Below are 16,411 nucleotides of genomic sequence, written 5' to 3' on the forward strand. Positions count from 1 at the left end.
AAAAAGGGTATTTGATGCAGCCCCACACACCAAAACAACGACAGCCCCCCTCAGTTGGAACATGAAATCTGTTCCAGGGGAAAGAACTCTAAAGTAGGTTATACTTATACGAATAAGGATGAAAACAGCCAGTCCCCCGTTGTCTCCAACTAGTAATAAAAACTATAACAGTAACAATATACAGCAACGGAACTATAATAATAATAATACTAACAATATACAGTAACAGGTTTACTTTATTTGTAACATCTAGCTGGGCAATGTGAACATAAGCTATAATTAAAATTTAAAAGTTACATGTGATACACACATAGGCAAGCACACATCCCAGGTTTACATAGAAAGTACACACATACTTCCCTTTAACAATCATAGAATTGACTAAACAAGAACGTTTTTAATCTAGTTTTAAATGTTGAGACAGTATCAGCTTCCTTAATTGAGATGGGTAATTTGTTCCAAAGAAGAGGTGCTCTATATGAGAACGCCCTACCTCCAGCAGTTTTTTTCTTAACTTTGGGTATTACCAGATAGCCGGCATTTTGAGATCTTAGAGACCTTGCGGGGCAATAGGGTGCAAGGAGACCGGAGAGGTACAGTGGTGCCAATCCATGCAGAGATTTGTAAGTTAGTAGTAGAACTTTGAAATCAGCTCTGGCTTGGATAGGGAGCCAGTGTAAAGAGATAAGAGTCGATGTTATATGATCAAACTTTCTAGTTTTAGTCAATAGTCTAGCAGCAGCATTTTGCACCCGCTGTAAGTTTTTTAGGTAGGTAATTGGGAGGCCAGAGAACAACACATTGCAGTAGTCCAATCGGGACGTAACAAAAGCATGTATTAGTTTTTCAGCATCATCCTTTGAGAGGAATTTTCGTATTTTGGCAATATTACGTAGATGGAAAAATGCTGTTCTGGTGATTTGCTTAATATGGTACTCAAATGAAAGGTCTGGGTCCATTGTGACTCCCAGATTTTTTACCAGCTGGCTTTGAGATACTTTGACGCCGTCTAAGTCTAAGGTTAGATGGGATAAATTATTTCGGTGTTTTTTCGGACCAAAAATTTGAACCTCGGTTTTATCCGAATTAAGAAGAAGGAAATTTGCAGTCATCCAAGTTTTCAACCCGGAAACACAGGTTTCCATAGCATGTGGAAATTCTCCCGGCTTTATAGACATGTATAGCTGAGTATCATCTGCATGAGTGAAAATAACAGAGGGCCTAAAACTGAACCCTGTGGTACTCCGTATTTTACAATGGAGCTCCTGGATGAGCAACCATCATAGTGGACATATTGTGATCTATCAGATAGATACGATCTGAACCACTGAAGTGAAGTACCAGAAATCCCAACATAGTTCTCCATACGTTCCAGGAGAATCTCATGATCTACAGTGTCAAAAGCTGCACTTAGGTCTAGAAGAACAAGGACAGAGCTAAAGCCCGCGTCAGAGGCTAATAATAGATCATTGACTACCTTGGCTAATGCAGTTTCAGTGCTGTGGTGAAGACGAAATCCAGACTGGAGAGGTTCATAGAGCTGATTTGAGGAGAGGTGCTCAGTGAGCTGTTTTGCCACAGCTTTTTCCAAAATTTTGGAGAGAGATGGCAAATTTGAAATGGGCCTGTAATTGCTAAGACAACCTGGATCCAGGTTTGGTTTTTTAAGAAGGTGCTTGATAATAGCTTGTTTGAAATCGTCAGTGACTTGTCCAGTTACAAGAGATTCATTAATAATACTAAGCATGGGCGGTCCATGGGCGGTTACAATATGGTCTAGCCAGGAAGTTGTGTGCCACGTTTCACTTATATAGGTAAAACTTGTATCAGGCAATAACGCTTGATATAATTAATTTAGTTTCATTACAGAACTGCTGCAGATGTTGTGCGAATAAACGCTTATCTGACATGTCAGCATTAAAATCACCCATGACATAGACACAACATGAACTATTGTCCTCTATGAAGGACTGAATAAAAGCTAACCTGTTCTGAAATTCATCCTCATGGTCATAGGATTCATATGGTGTGTACACATTTACAATAGTAAATTTATTTTCATTGTGATTAAACTCCAACCCAATAGCCCAGTCAACGTTAAGCCACACCACCTTTACCGTTGGGTCATATTTTATGTTCCACAGTATAGCTACACCACCAGCTATCCTCCCACAAACCATTCTCATGCTGAGATCGGTAGGGGACTCTCCAGCACCATGAAAGTTCTTGTGTAGGGAGTTCAATTTGTCCAGATCTTGCTTGGCCATCCAGGTTTCTTGAAGGCAGACAATGTCACTCTCGTCCAGCAATGTGTCCACCACCAAACGTCTTGATCTATCAGCCGCAGTATGTCCTACTCGGAGGCCACGAGCGTTGTAGGATACAACCCGCATTAATGATCTACCACGGACCCATCAGGGCAGCTGGCCGGTGTGTCTGTCTCCCTGGTCTCTACATAAAGGCCTACATTCATCCCAGCATCATGACTGAGCTGAAGCTTGGTACCCTGAGAGCGGGGGGTATGCTCTGGTCGAGCTTTTTTGAAAGTATAGACCAAGGGTAATTACCACACCACAACTGTCCCACCATTACCCATAGGTGGCGCTACATTCCACGCCCTAAAGCACAAAGGCTTTCTGGAATGGATAGGCTAACCAAGCCCCCTCCCTTCACTCATTGGGTTGAAATAAAGGCCCTTGTGGATCTTGATGGTATTATATTTCAGATTTGGTATCCCATTGGTAATTCTGCAGCATAGATTTTTCTATACAGTTCCAATTTGTCAAGAATATACATTTTTCAATGGTTCGCAATGTTTGGAGGAATCCGCCATTACTGCTTGCAGTTATATTTAGGATTCCTCCGTCAGGAGGAAACCTATTGTTATTGTTAGTTTTATTATTATTATTATTATTATTCTTGTTCCATGGAAGTCAATGGCAGCCCCTAGAACACTTCGACAACTTTTTGTGAAATTTGGCACACTCATTAAGGACAGTTGATTCTATACCTACACCAAGTTTCATGTCTCCCATTAGACCACTCCAGCGCCACCAATGGGTCAAAGTTGGACTTGTGTTTACACACGCAACTTTTGAACCGTATGACCCATTTTCAAAAATGAGGTACCATTGGATTCCCTGGTTCAAGCCGAGTTCAACGCACCCCATGGCGTCAATTTCCGGTTATATAGATTTTCCGCTACTTCCGGTTTTATCAAAAACCTTTGAAAGCCTACTCCTCCTACAATTTTTGTCATATCTTCTTCAAAGTTACCAGAGATGATCTTCAGACCAAGCGTCACAAAAGTTATCGAAAAGAATTTTGATCCTCACAACCGTTTGTCCGGTACAGCCAATCAAATTCATCAGAAAAGCCGCCAAACAGGATGTGAAGTCCTGTCTCAGCAAATCTTTGAGATATCAACACGAAACTTGGTATATCGATGGAAGACACTACAACATGTTACCGTGTGCAAAGGCAACTTCATATCTCCAAAAATGATTGATATAAAGCAAATTGAACTTATCGCTAACGCTAAAATAATGCTTTACACATCAGCCAGTCAAAAACTGATACTCTGATTCAATCACAAGTTCATATGAAGACTCTTGAGAATGTTTATAACACAAATCTGTGAAAAAGTTGACTGTAAGATCAAAGGTCGATTTTTGGTGAATATTTGAAACATGCTTGCTTGGCTAATTTCTAGCCAAATTTCCAATGAATGTCTCCCCTCCTCCTGCCCGCGCGTGCTCCACATCCTCACACACTCAGCCTTAACTTACACACGCGCGGGCTTGGCAAGACGCACACGCAACATTTCAGGAGAGTGTGGGCTGACCAAGCCCCCACTCATTCCTTGGTTTCTAGCCAAGGCCTTGTGGATCTTGTAATCTTGGATCTCTTAACAAAAGCTGATCTTTTTAGTATTGCATTTCCGATTTTGTATGCAATGGTAAAAAGTTATACAAATCCTGAAACATTGATATATATATATGTATTTATATATATATAAATCTTTATTTCAGACGCCAAGTTCCACATAAAATAACAGACATAGAGCTATAAAAAAGAGAGTAAAACGAAAACATAAAACATAGATAATACAGTGCATAAAAAGTATGAAGACTTTTGTGCCAATGTAGTCTTAAGTTCCAAGTAATCGATAGCAGCTCTTTAGAGGGTTGACCAGGGCCTCTACTATTCAGTTCTCAGACTTGTCCAGTCGACACATGAAACCATACATCAGTTGTCTCAGGAGTGCCTTACAGGTTGGTACGTGCTTAGACAGAAACAACTGACCAGCACTATGCCACCTAGGCACATTAAGTAGCAATCTAAAAGCATCATTGAAACCATACATCAGTTGTCTCAGGATTGCCTTACAGGTTGGTACGTGCTTAGACACAAACAACTGACTAGCACTATGCCACCTTGGCACATTAAGTAGCAATCTAAAAGCATCATTGTAGGCTACTTTCAGTATCTGTATACTCCTTTACCTGTACATAGACCACAAATGAGCAGTGTACAATGGTGTTATGTAGGTTCTAAACAGGGAACATTTAACTGAATCTGAGCACATAGAAAACGTCCTTAATAACATACTGGCCTGAGAATATATTTGACAGCGCTGTTGATACATATCGTTGTCATCTGTCCAATCATCAGAAATGACATGGCAGATATTTTATTTCCTCACAAACACCAAGGGGACTGCCAGATAAATAAAAGGTAGGGAAGGTTAATTTCCTGTCCTGATTACTTCTGACTATCATTATGTGGCTTTTCTTTGCATTATATTTTATATCATGATCTAAGCCATACTGAGAGCACACCCATAGCATCTGTTGCAACAGGCTGAGTGGAACCAGATAATCTGCGTACATCAGATGATTGACAATAGATTCACCAACAAGACAGCCTGTATTTGTCTTATTCAGCTGGCTTGATAAGTCGTCCATATCCATATTAAACAAAAAGGGAAATCAAATTCCTCCTTGTCGAACTCCGTTACCAACATGGAAAGCAGCTGATACAACATTGTCCCATTTAACATGAAAAGTTTGATTGGCATACCAGAACACCAAAATCCTCACAAGAGGTTTAGGGACACCTCTCGCTATTAGCTTCATAAACAGTTTTTCATGACAAATTCGATCGAAAGCTTTGTAAGCATCAATAAAGCATAAAAATACAGATGAATTAAGACTTGTGTACCTGAGACAATCTCCTTCAGAGCATAGATACAGAGATCAGTACCATGTTTTCTTTTAAAACCAAACTGATTTTCTGCAGTCAGAATATACATTTCCAATTTCAATCAAATAATTCTCTCAAACACTTTAGACAAGATACTGGCCAATGCAATGGGTCGATAGTTGTGTAGCCCGGGTGGTAAACATTTCTGTTGAAACAATCCTATTACATAAATATAAAAGTTTGAATACATAATACTTAAGTTCATAGTTTAATAAATAGACTTTAAGGTTTGAGAGTATGATTTTGATTTGATGAGAAATGCATATTGTTCATGTTTTACTGAATACAGCATTTGGAAATGTATATCTGTTGTTTAAAAAACGCATGTTAAAATGTACCGGTTACAAATATGAAGAGAGTAAGATGAATGTTTTGTGAATCTATGTTGTTGCTTTAATTTTGATTATGATGTTAAGCCAATCCGGTTTGAGGTCAAAGGGCAGGGTAACACGGGAAGTTGGGGTAGATGAGGTTGGAGTAGAAAAAGACAGAGCGAGCGGAGGAGTTGGAGGGAGAAGAAAATTGTAGCGTACGGTAAAATACCAAGAGTGAAGATTTTATATTATCATTAGTGGTGTTATGTTTATATTGTTGGGTGAATATCTCAACCAACAACAATAACCCAGAAAGAGGAGTTTGGCTGTTGGCGGTTTTGGATTAAGCACGGGCTTTGCCGCCAGACTAGCGACAGCGAGTGCCAGGTTGGAGCCGGTGGAGGTCGGGATTGTCGTCGTCCTCAGTCTTCTTCCTGAGTTGGTTCGTCTCGTAAATCCACGAGAGTATTTGGTCGGTCTCTCCTTCACCTGCTGCCGCCCTTCTGCCGCAGTGCGTGTGCTACCGCACTGCTGATCCGAGGTACCAGCTCCTTGTTATTTTGTGCCATCCTGGCGAAACAGCCATTTTGTTTACGGCTACAACGCACACGAGCTACACTCAGGCCTGCACCGTAGAACTGTACTGAATTAAGGTATTCGTGTAGTTAGCATTGCCGGCTAGTTTGTATTGTGTGTCCATGTGCATTACGATGTCATGTAAATGTTGAACCAATAACTGAAGAACTGATTTTTTGTCTGAAGTAAATCTTTCCTGTTTTTGTTTAACAGTTGGTTGTATTGTTTTTTTCATATGTTAAATTGGTTTAAGTTAGTAACAATTACTAACGAACTCAGGTTAGCCACCTCTCATTACAAATCCACCAAACTAGAGAGGCGCTACAGTTGTCTATGCTGTTCAGTTTACCAGCCTTATCTTTAACAACAGGCACTAACAGTACTGACATAATAGAGTTCGGTAGAACACCATGAACCATAATTCCAGTGAGACACATGGCTAGAAATGGACTGAGTCTATAACTGGCATTTTTTAGATGCTCTGCAGAAATGGAATCCATACCACAAGCTTTGTTGTTGTCTAGCATGTGGATGGCATCATAAATATCTACTGATCTAACTATCAAGTCTGCAGAGATACCTTTATATTGATTATCAATTCTCACTGTGTTACTTTGAACACAATTAAATAGTTTACTGTAGTGCTCATGCCATAGATCAGCAATCTTCTCTGGACAACTAACCCCTTTGATATCAGAAGGGAGGGGAGTTCTGTTATTATTTATGATCTTGACCTCCTTCCAGAAGTCAGTAAGATTGTTATTCTGCATCTTTCTGGCCAGCGAGTCTGCTCTCATTGTGTTTTCATTTCTCTTAATGAAACGAGTGCATATTTAAATCTAGCATTTGTGAGGTTTTTGTTATCAAGCAGCACTCTCTGTCTGGGTCTGCCTGCCTCTGACCAGACTCTAAAGGCTTCTCTAGCAGCAGCATGTTGCTCAGACACAAACTCATTCCAGACAGGCCGTGCGTTAGGGACCTTACTCTTGTGATTAATAAAAGGTTCACTGGAAGCATAAAGACATTTGACAATATCATCATACATGGCACAGAGCTTTTCAGCATGATGTTTATCCTTGCAGTTCATATCCGTGCACATTAGGGCATCCCTAGAAAATGCAACATCACTATGTAAGCTGTCAGTTAATAGAGAATATCTGTGCCGAACCTCTTTGGTCAATTTTGACCAGTCCAGTTTTCTTGGGGGGCCAGCAACAAGGGTACACTCTCAACATTTAGCAGCATAGCAACTGGTATGTGATCAGTGGTGGCCAGCCCATAACACATCTCTATACTTTCCAGTGAGTCATGAGCATCGGCTGTGGTTACAATATGGTCTAGCCAGGAAGTTGTGTGCCACGTTTCACTTATATAGGTAAAACTTGTATCAGGCAATAACGCTTGATATAATTAATTTAGTTTCATTACAGAACTGCTGCAGATGTTGTGCGAATAAACGCTTATCTGACATGTCAGCATTAAAATCACCCATGACATAGACACAACATGAACTATTGTCCTCTATGAAGGACTGAATAAAAGCTAACCTGTTCTGAAATTCATCCTCATGGTCATAGGATTCATATGGTGTGTACACATTTACAATAGTACATTTATTTTCATTGTGATTAAACTCCAACCCAATAGCCCAGTCAACGTTAAGCCACACCACCTTTACCGTTGGGTCATATTTTATGTTCCACAGTATAGCTACACCACCAGCTATCCTCCCACAAACCATTCTCATGCTGAGATCGGTAGTGGACTCTCCAGCACCATGAAAGTTCTTGTGTAGGGAGTTCAATTTGTCCAGATCTTGCTTGGTCATCCAGGTTTCTTGAAGGCAGACAATGTCACTCTCGTCCAGCAATGTGTCCACCACCAAACGTCTTGATCTATCAGCAGCAGTATGTCCTACTCGGAGGCCACGAGCGTTGTAGGATACAACCCGCATTAATGATCTACCACGGACCCATCAGGGCAGCTGGCCGGTGTGTCTGTCTCCCTGGTCTCTACATATAGGCCTACATTCATCCCAGCATCATGACTGAGCTGAAGCTCGGTACCCTGAGAGCGGGGGGTATTCTCTGGTCGAGCTTTTTTGAAAGTATAGACCAAGGGTAATTACCAAACCACAACTGTCCCACCATTACCCATATGTGGCGCTACATTCCACGCCCTAAAGCACAAAGGCTTTCTGGAATGGATAGGCTAACCAAGCCCCCTCCCTTCACTCCTTGAGTTGAAATAAAGGCCCTTGTGGATCCTGGTGGTATTATATTTCAGATTTGGTATCCCATTGGTAATTCTGCAGCATAGATTTTTCTATACAGTTCCAATTTGTCAAGAATATACATTTTTCAATGGTTCGCAATGTTTGGAGGAATCCGCCATTACTGCTTGCAGTTATAGTTTTATTATTATTATTATTCTTGTTCCATGGAAGTCAATGGCAGCCCCTAGAACACTTCGACAACTTTTTGTGAAATTTGGCACACTCATTAAGGACAGTTGATTCTATACCTACACCAAGTTTCATGTCTCCCATTAGACCACTCCAGCGCCACCAATGGGTCAAAGTTGGACTTGTGTTTACACACGCAACTTTTGAACCGTATGACCCATTTTCAAAAATGAGGTACCATTGGATTCCCTGGTTCAAGCCGAGTTCAACGCACCCCATGGCGTCAATTTCCGGTTATATAGATTTTCCGCTACTTCCGGTTTTATCAAAAACCTTTGAAAGCCTACTCCTCCTACAATTTTTGTCATATCTTCTTCAAAGTTACCAGAGATGATCTTCAGACCAAGCGTCACAAAAGTTATCGAAAAGAATTTTGATCCTCACAACCGTTTGTCCGGTACAGCCAATCAAATTCATCAGAAAAGCCGCCAAACAGGATGTGAAGTCCTGTCTCAGCAAATCTTTGAGATATCAACACGAAACTTGGTATATCGATGGAAGACACTACAACATGTTACCGTGTGCAAAGGCAACTTCATATCTCCAAAAATGATTGATATAAAGCAAATTGAACTTATCGCTAACGCTAAAATAATGCTTTACACATCAGCCAGTCAAAAACTGATACTCTGATTCAATCACAAGTTCATATGAAGACTCTTGAGAATGTTTATAACACAAATCTGTGAAAAAGTTGACTGTAAGATCAAAGGTCGATTTTTGGTGAATATTTGAAACATGCTTGCTTGGCTAATTTCTAGCCAAATTTCCAATGAATGTCTCCCCTCCTCCTGCCCGCGCGTGCTCCACATCCTCACACACTCAGCCTTAACTTACACACGCGCGGGCTTGGCAAGACGCACACGCAACATTTCAGGAGAGTGTGGGCTGACCAAGCCCCCACTCATTCCTTGGTTTCTAGCCAAGGCCTTGTGGATCTTGTAATCTTGGATCTCTTAACAAAAGCTGATCTTTTTAGTATTGCATTTCCGATTTTGTATGCAATGGTAAAAAGTTATACAAATCCTGAAACATTGATATATATATATGTATTTATATATATATAAATCTTTATTTCAGACGCCAAGTTCCACATAAAATAACAGACATAGAGCTATAAAAAAGAGAGTAAAACGAAAACATAAAACATAGATAATACAGTGCATAAAAAGTATGAAGACTTTTGTGCCAATGTAGTCTTAAGTTCCAAGTAATCGATAGCAGCTCTTTAGAGGGTTGACCAGGGCCTCTACTATTCAGTTCTCAGACTTGTCCAGTCGACACATGAAACCATACATCAGTTGTCTCAGGAGTGCCTTACAGGTTGGTACGTGCTTAGACAGAAACAACTGACCAGCACTATGCCACCTAGGCACATTAAGTAGCAATCTAAAAGCATCATTGAAACCATACATCAGTTGTCTCAGGATTGCCTTACAGGTTGGTACGTGCTTAGACACAAACAACTGACTAGCACTATGCCACCTTGGCACATTAAGTAGCAATCTAAAAGCATCATTGTAGGCTACTTTCAGTATCTGTATACTCCTTTACCTGTACATAGACCACAAATGAGCAGTGTACAATGGTGTTATGTAGGTTCTAAACAGGGAACATTTAACTGAATCTGAGCACATAGAAAACGTCCTTAATAACATACTGGCCTGAGAATATATTTGACAGCGCTGTTGATACATATCGTTGTCATCTGTCCAATCATCAGAAATGACATGGCAGATATTTTATTTCCTCACAAACACCAAGGGGACTGCCAGATAAATAAAAGGTAGGGAAGGTTAATTTCCTGTCCTGATTACTTCTGACTATCATTATGTGGCTTTTCTTTGCATTATATTTTATATCATGATCTAAGCCATACTGAGAGCACACCCATAGCATCTGTTGCAACAGGCTGAGTGGAACCAGATAATCTGCGTACATCAGATGATTGACAATAGATTCACCAACAAGACAGCCTGTATTTGTCTTATTCAGCTGGCTTGATAAGTCGTCCATATCCATATTAAACAAAAAGGGAAATCAAATTCCTCCTTGTCGAACTCCGTTACCAACATGGAAAGCAGCTGATACAACATTGTCCCATTTAACATGAAAAGTTTGATTGGCATACCAGAACACCAAAATCCTCACAAGAGGTTTAGGGACACCTCTCGCTATTAGCTTCATAAACAGTTTTTCATGACAAATTCGATCGAAAGCTTTGTAAGCATCAATAAAGCATAAAAATACAGATGAATTAAGACTTGTGTACCTGAGACAATCTCCTTCAGAGCATAGATACAGAGATCAGTACCATGTTTTCTTTTAAAACCAAACTGATTTTCTGCAGTCAGAATATACATTTCCAATTTCAATCAAATAATTCTCTCAAACACTTTAGACAAGATACTGGCCAATGCAATGGGTCGATAGTTGTGTAGCCCGGGTGGTAAACATTTCTGTTGAAACAATCCTATTACATAAATATAAAAGTTTGAATACATAATACTTAAGTTCATAGTTTAATAAATAGACTTTAAGGTTTGAGAGTATGATTTTGATTTGATGAGAAATGCATATTGTTCATGTTTTACTGAATACAGCATTTGGAAATGTATATCTGTTGTTTAAAAAACGCATGTTAAAATGTACCGGTTACAAATATGAAGAGAGTAAGATGAATGTTTTGTGAATCTATGTTGTTGCTTTAATTTTGATTATGATGTTAAGCCAATCCGGTTTGAGGTCAAAGGGCAGGGTAACACGGGAAGTTGGGGTAGATGAGGTTGGAGTAGAAAAAGACAGAGCGAGCGGAGGAGTTGGAGGGAGAAGAAAATTGTAGCGTACGGTAAAATACCAAGAGTGAAGATTTTATATTATCATTAGTGGTGTTATGTTTATATTGTTGGGTGAATATCTCAACCAACAACAATAACCCAGAAAGAGGAGTTTGGCTGTTGGCGGTTTTGGATTAAGCACGGGCTTTGCCGCCAGACTAGCGACAGCGAGTGCCAGGTTGGAGCCGGTGGAGGTCGGGATTGTCGTCGTCCTCAGTCTTCTTCCTGAGTTGGTTCGTCTCGTAAATCCACGAGAGTATTTGGTCGGTCTCTCCTTCACCTGCTGCCGCCCTTCTGCCGCAGTGCGTGTGCTACCGCACTGCTGATCCGAGGTACCAGCTCCTTGTTATTTTGTGCCATCCTGGCGAAACAGCCATTTTGTTTACGGCTACAACGCACACGAGCTACACTCAGGCCTGCACCGTAGAACTGTACTGAATTAAGGTATTCGTGTAGTTAGCATTGCCGGCTAGTTTGTATTGTGTGTCCATGTGCATTACGATGTCATGTAAATGTTGAACCAATAACTGAAGAACTGATTTTTTGTCTGAAGTAAATCTTTCCTGTTTTTGTTTAACAGTTGGTTGTATTGTTTTTTTCATATGTTAAATTGGTTTAAGTTAGTAACAATTACTAACGAACTCAGGTTAGCCACCTCTCATTACAAATCCACCAAACTAGAGAGGCGCTACAGTTGTCTATGCTGTTCAGTTTACCAGCCTTATCTTTAACAACAGGCACTAACAGTACTGACATAATAGAGTTCGGTAGAACACCATGAACCATAATTCCAGTGAGACACATGGCTAGAAATGGACTGAGTCTATAACTGGCATTTTTTAGATGCTCTGCAGAAATGGAATCCATACCACAAGCTTTGTTGTTGTCTAGCATGTGGATGGCATCATAAATATCTACTGATCTAACTATCAAGTCTGCAGAGATACCTTTATATTGATTATCAATTCTCACTGTGTTACTTTGAACACAATTAAATAGTTTACTGTAGTGCTCATGCCATAGATCAGCAATCTTCTCTGGACAACTAACCCCTTTGATATCAGAAGGGAGGGGAGTTCTGTTATTATTTATGATCTTGACCTCCTTCCAGAAGTCAGTAAGATTGTTATTCTGCATCTTTCTGGCCAGCGAGTCTGCTCTCATTGTGTTTTCATTTCTCTTAATGAAACGAGTGCATATTTAAATCTAGCATTTGTGAGGTTTTTGTTATCAAGCAGCACTCTCTGTCTGGGTCTGCCTGCCTCTGACCAGACTCTAAAGGCTTCTCTAGCAGCAGCATGTTGCTCAGACACAAACTCATTCCAGACAGGCCGTGCGTTAGGGACCTTACTCTTGTGATTAATAAAAGGTTCACTGGAAGCATAAAGACATTTGACAATATCATCATACATGGCACAGAGCTTTTCAGCATTATGTTTATCCTTGCAGTTCATATCCGAGAATTAGTTAATAGAGAATATCTGTGCCGAACCTCTTTGGTCAATTTTGACCAGTCCAGTTTTCTTGGGGGGCCAGCAACAAGGGTACACTCTCAACATTTAGCAGCATAGCAACTGGTATGTGATCAGTGGTGGCCAGCCCATAACACATCTCTATACTTTCCAGTGAGTCATGAGAATCGGCTGTGGTTACAATATGGTCTAGCCAGGAAGTTGTGTGCCACGTTTCACTTATATAGGTAAAACTTGTATCAGGCAATAACGCTTGATATAATTAATTTAGTTTCATTACAGAACTGCTGCAGATGTTGTGCGAATAAACACTTATCTGACATGTCAGCATTAAAATCACCCATGACATAGACACAACATGAACTATTGTCCTCTATGAAGGACTGAATAAAAGCTAACCTGTTCTGAAATTCATCCTCATGGTCATAGGATTCATATGGTGTGTACACATTTACAATAGTACATTTATTTTCATTGTGATTAAACTCCAACCCAATAGCCCAGTCAACGTTAAGCCACACCACCTTTACCGTTGGGTCATATTTTATGTTCCACAGTATAGCTACACCACCAGCTATCCTCCCACAAACCATTCTCATGCTGAGATCGGTAGTGGACTCTCCAGCACCATGAAAGTTCTTGTGTAGGGAGTTCAATTTGTCCAGATCTTGCTTGGTCATCCAGGTTTCTTGAAGGCAGACAATGTCACTCTCGTCCAGCAATGTGTCCACCACCAAACGTCTTGATCTATCAGCAGCAGTATGTCCTACTCGGAGGCCACGAGCGTTGTAGGATACAACCCGCATTAATGATCTACCACGGACCCATCAGGGCAGCTGGCCGGTGTGTCTGTCTCCCTGGTCTCTACATATAGGCCTACATTCATCCCAGCATCATGACTGAGCTGAAGCTCGGTACCCTGAGAGCGGGGGGTATTCTCTGGTCGAGCTTTTTTGAAAGTATAGACCAAGGGTAATTACCAAACCACAACTGTCCCACCATTACCCATATGTGGCGCTACATTCCACGCCCTAAAGCACAAAGGCTTTCTGGAATGGATAGGCTAACCAAGCCCCCTCCCTTCACTCCTTGAGTTGAAATAAAGGCCCTTGTGGATCCTGGTGGTATTATATTTCAGATTTGGTATCCCATTGGTAATTCTGCAGCATAGATTTTTCTATACAGTTCCAATTTGTCAAGAATATACATTTTTCAATGGTTCGCAATGTTTGGAGGAATCCGCCATTACTGCTTGCAGTTAGTTTTATTATTATTATTATTCTTGTTCCATGGAAGTCAATGGCAGCCCCTAGAACACTTCGACAACTTTTTGTGAAATTTGGCACACTCATTAAGGACAGTTGATTCTATACCTACACCAAGTTTCATGTCTCCCATTAGACCACTCCAGCGCCACCAATGGGTCAAAGTTGGACTTGTGTTTACACACGCAACTTTTGAACCGTATGACCCATTTTCAAAAATGAGGTACCATTGGATTCCCTGGTTCAAGCCGAGTTCAACGCACCCCATGGCGTCAATTTCCGGTTATATAGATTTTCCGCTACTTCCGGTTTTATCAAAAACCTTTGAAAGCCTACTCCTCCTACAATTTTTGTCATATCTTCTTCAAAGTTACCAGAGATGATCTTCAGACCAAGCGTCACAAAAGTTATCGAAAAGAATTTTGATCCTCACAACCGTTTGTCCGGTACAGCCAATCAAATTCATCAGAAAAGCCGCCAAACAGGATGTGAAGTCCTGTCTCAGCAAATCTTTGAGATATCAACACGAAACTTGGTATATCGATGGAAGACACTACAACATGTTACCGTGTGCAAAGGCAACTTCATATCTCCAAAAATGATTGATATAAAGCAAATTGAACTTATCGCTAACGCTAAAATAATGCTTTACACATCAGCCAGTCAAAAACTGATACTCTGATTCAATCACAAGTTCATATGAAGACTCTTGAGAATGTTTATAACACAAATCTGTGAAAAAGTTGACTGTAAGATCAAAGGTCGATTTTTGGTGAATATTTGAAACATGCTTGCTTGGCTAATTTCTAGCCAAATTTCCAATGAATGTCTCCCCTCCTCCTGCCCGCGCGTGCTCCACATCCTCACACACTCAGCCTTAACTTACACACGCGCGGGCTTGGCAAGACGCACACGCAACATTTCAGGAGAGTGTGGGCTGACCAAGCCCCCACTCATTCCTTGGTTTCTAGCCAAGGCCTTGTGGATCTTGTAATCTTGGATCTCTTAACAAAAGCTGATCTTTTTAGTATTGCATTTCCGATTTTGTATGCAATGGTAAAAAGTTATACAAATCCTGAAACATTGATATATATATATGTATTTATATATATATAAATCTTTATTTCAGACGCCAAGTTCCACATAAAATAACAGACATAGAGCTATAAAAAAGAGAGTAAAACGAAAACATAAAACATAGATAATACAGTGCATAAAAAGTATGAAGACTTTTGTGCCAATGTAGTCTTAAGTTCCAAGTAATCGATAGCAGCTCTTTAGAGGGTTGACCAGGGCCTCTACTATTCAGTTCTCAGACTTGTCCAGTCGACACATGAAACCATACATCAGTTGTCTCAGGAGTGCCTTACAGGTTGGTACGTGCTTAGACAGAAACAACTGACCAGCACTATGCCACCTAGGCACATTAAGTAGCAATCTAAAAGCATCATTGAAACCATACATCAGTTGTCTCAGGATTGCCTTACAGGTTGGTACGTGCTTAGACACAAACAACTGACTAGCACTATGCCACCTTGGCACATTAAGTAGCAATCTAAAAGCATCATTGTAGGCTACTTTCAGTATCTGTATACTCCTTTACCTGTACATAGACCACAAATGAGCAGTGTACAATGGTGTTATGTAGGTTCTAAACAGGGAACATTTAACTGAATCTGAGCACATAGAAAACGTCCTTAATAACATACTGGCCTGAGAATATATTTGACAGCGCTGTTGATACATATCGTTGTCATCTGTCCAATCATCAGAAATGACATGGCAGATATTTTATTTCCTCACAAACACCAAGGGGACTGCCAGATAAATAAAAGGTAGGGAAGGTTAATTTCCTGTCCTGATTACTTCTGACTATCATTATGTGGCTTTTCTTTGCATTATATTTTATATCATGATCTAAGCCATACTGAGAGCACACCCATAGCATCTGTTGCAACAGGCTGAGTGGAACCAGATAATCTGCGTACATCAGATGATTGACAATAGATTCACCAACAAGACAGCCTGTATTTGTCTTATTCAGCTGGCTTGATAAGTCGTCCATATCCATATTAAACAAAAAGGGAAATCAAATTCCTCCTTGTCGAACTCCGTTACCAACATGGAAAGCAGCTGATACAACATTGTCCCATTTAACATGAAAAGTTTGATTGGCATACCAGAACACCAAAATCCTCACAAGAGGTTTAGGGAAACC

This window comes from Hypomesus transpacificus, unplaced genomic scaffold, assembly GCF_021917145.1.
Source record: "Hypomesus transpacificus isolate Combined female unplaced genomic scaffold, fHypTra1 scaffold_88, whole genome shotgun sequence".
Taxonomy (NCBI): domain Eukaryota; kingdom Metazoa; phylum Chordata; class Actinopteri; order Osmeriformes; family Osmeridae; genus Hypomesus; species Hypomesus transpacificus.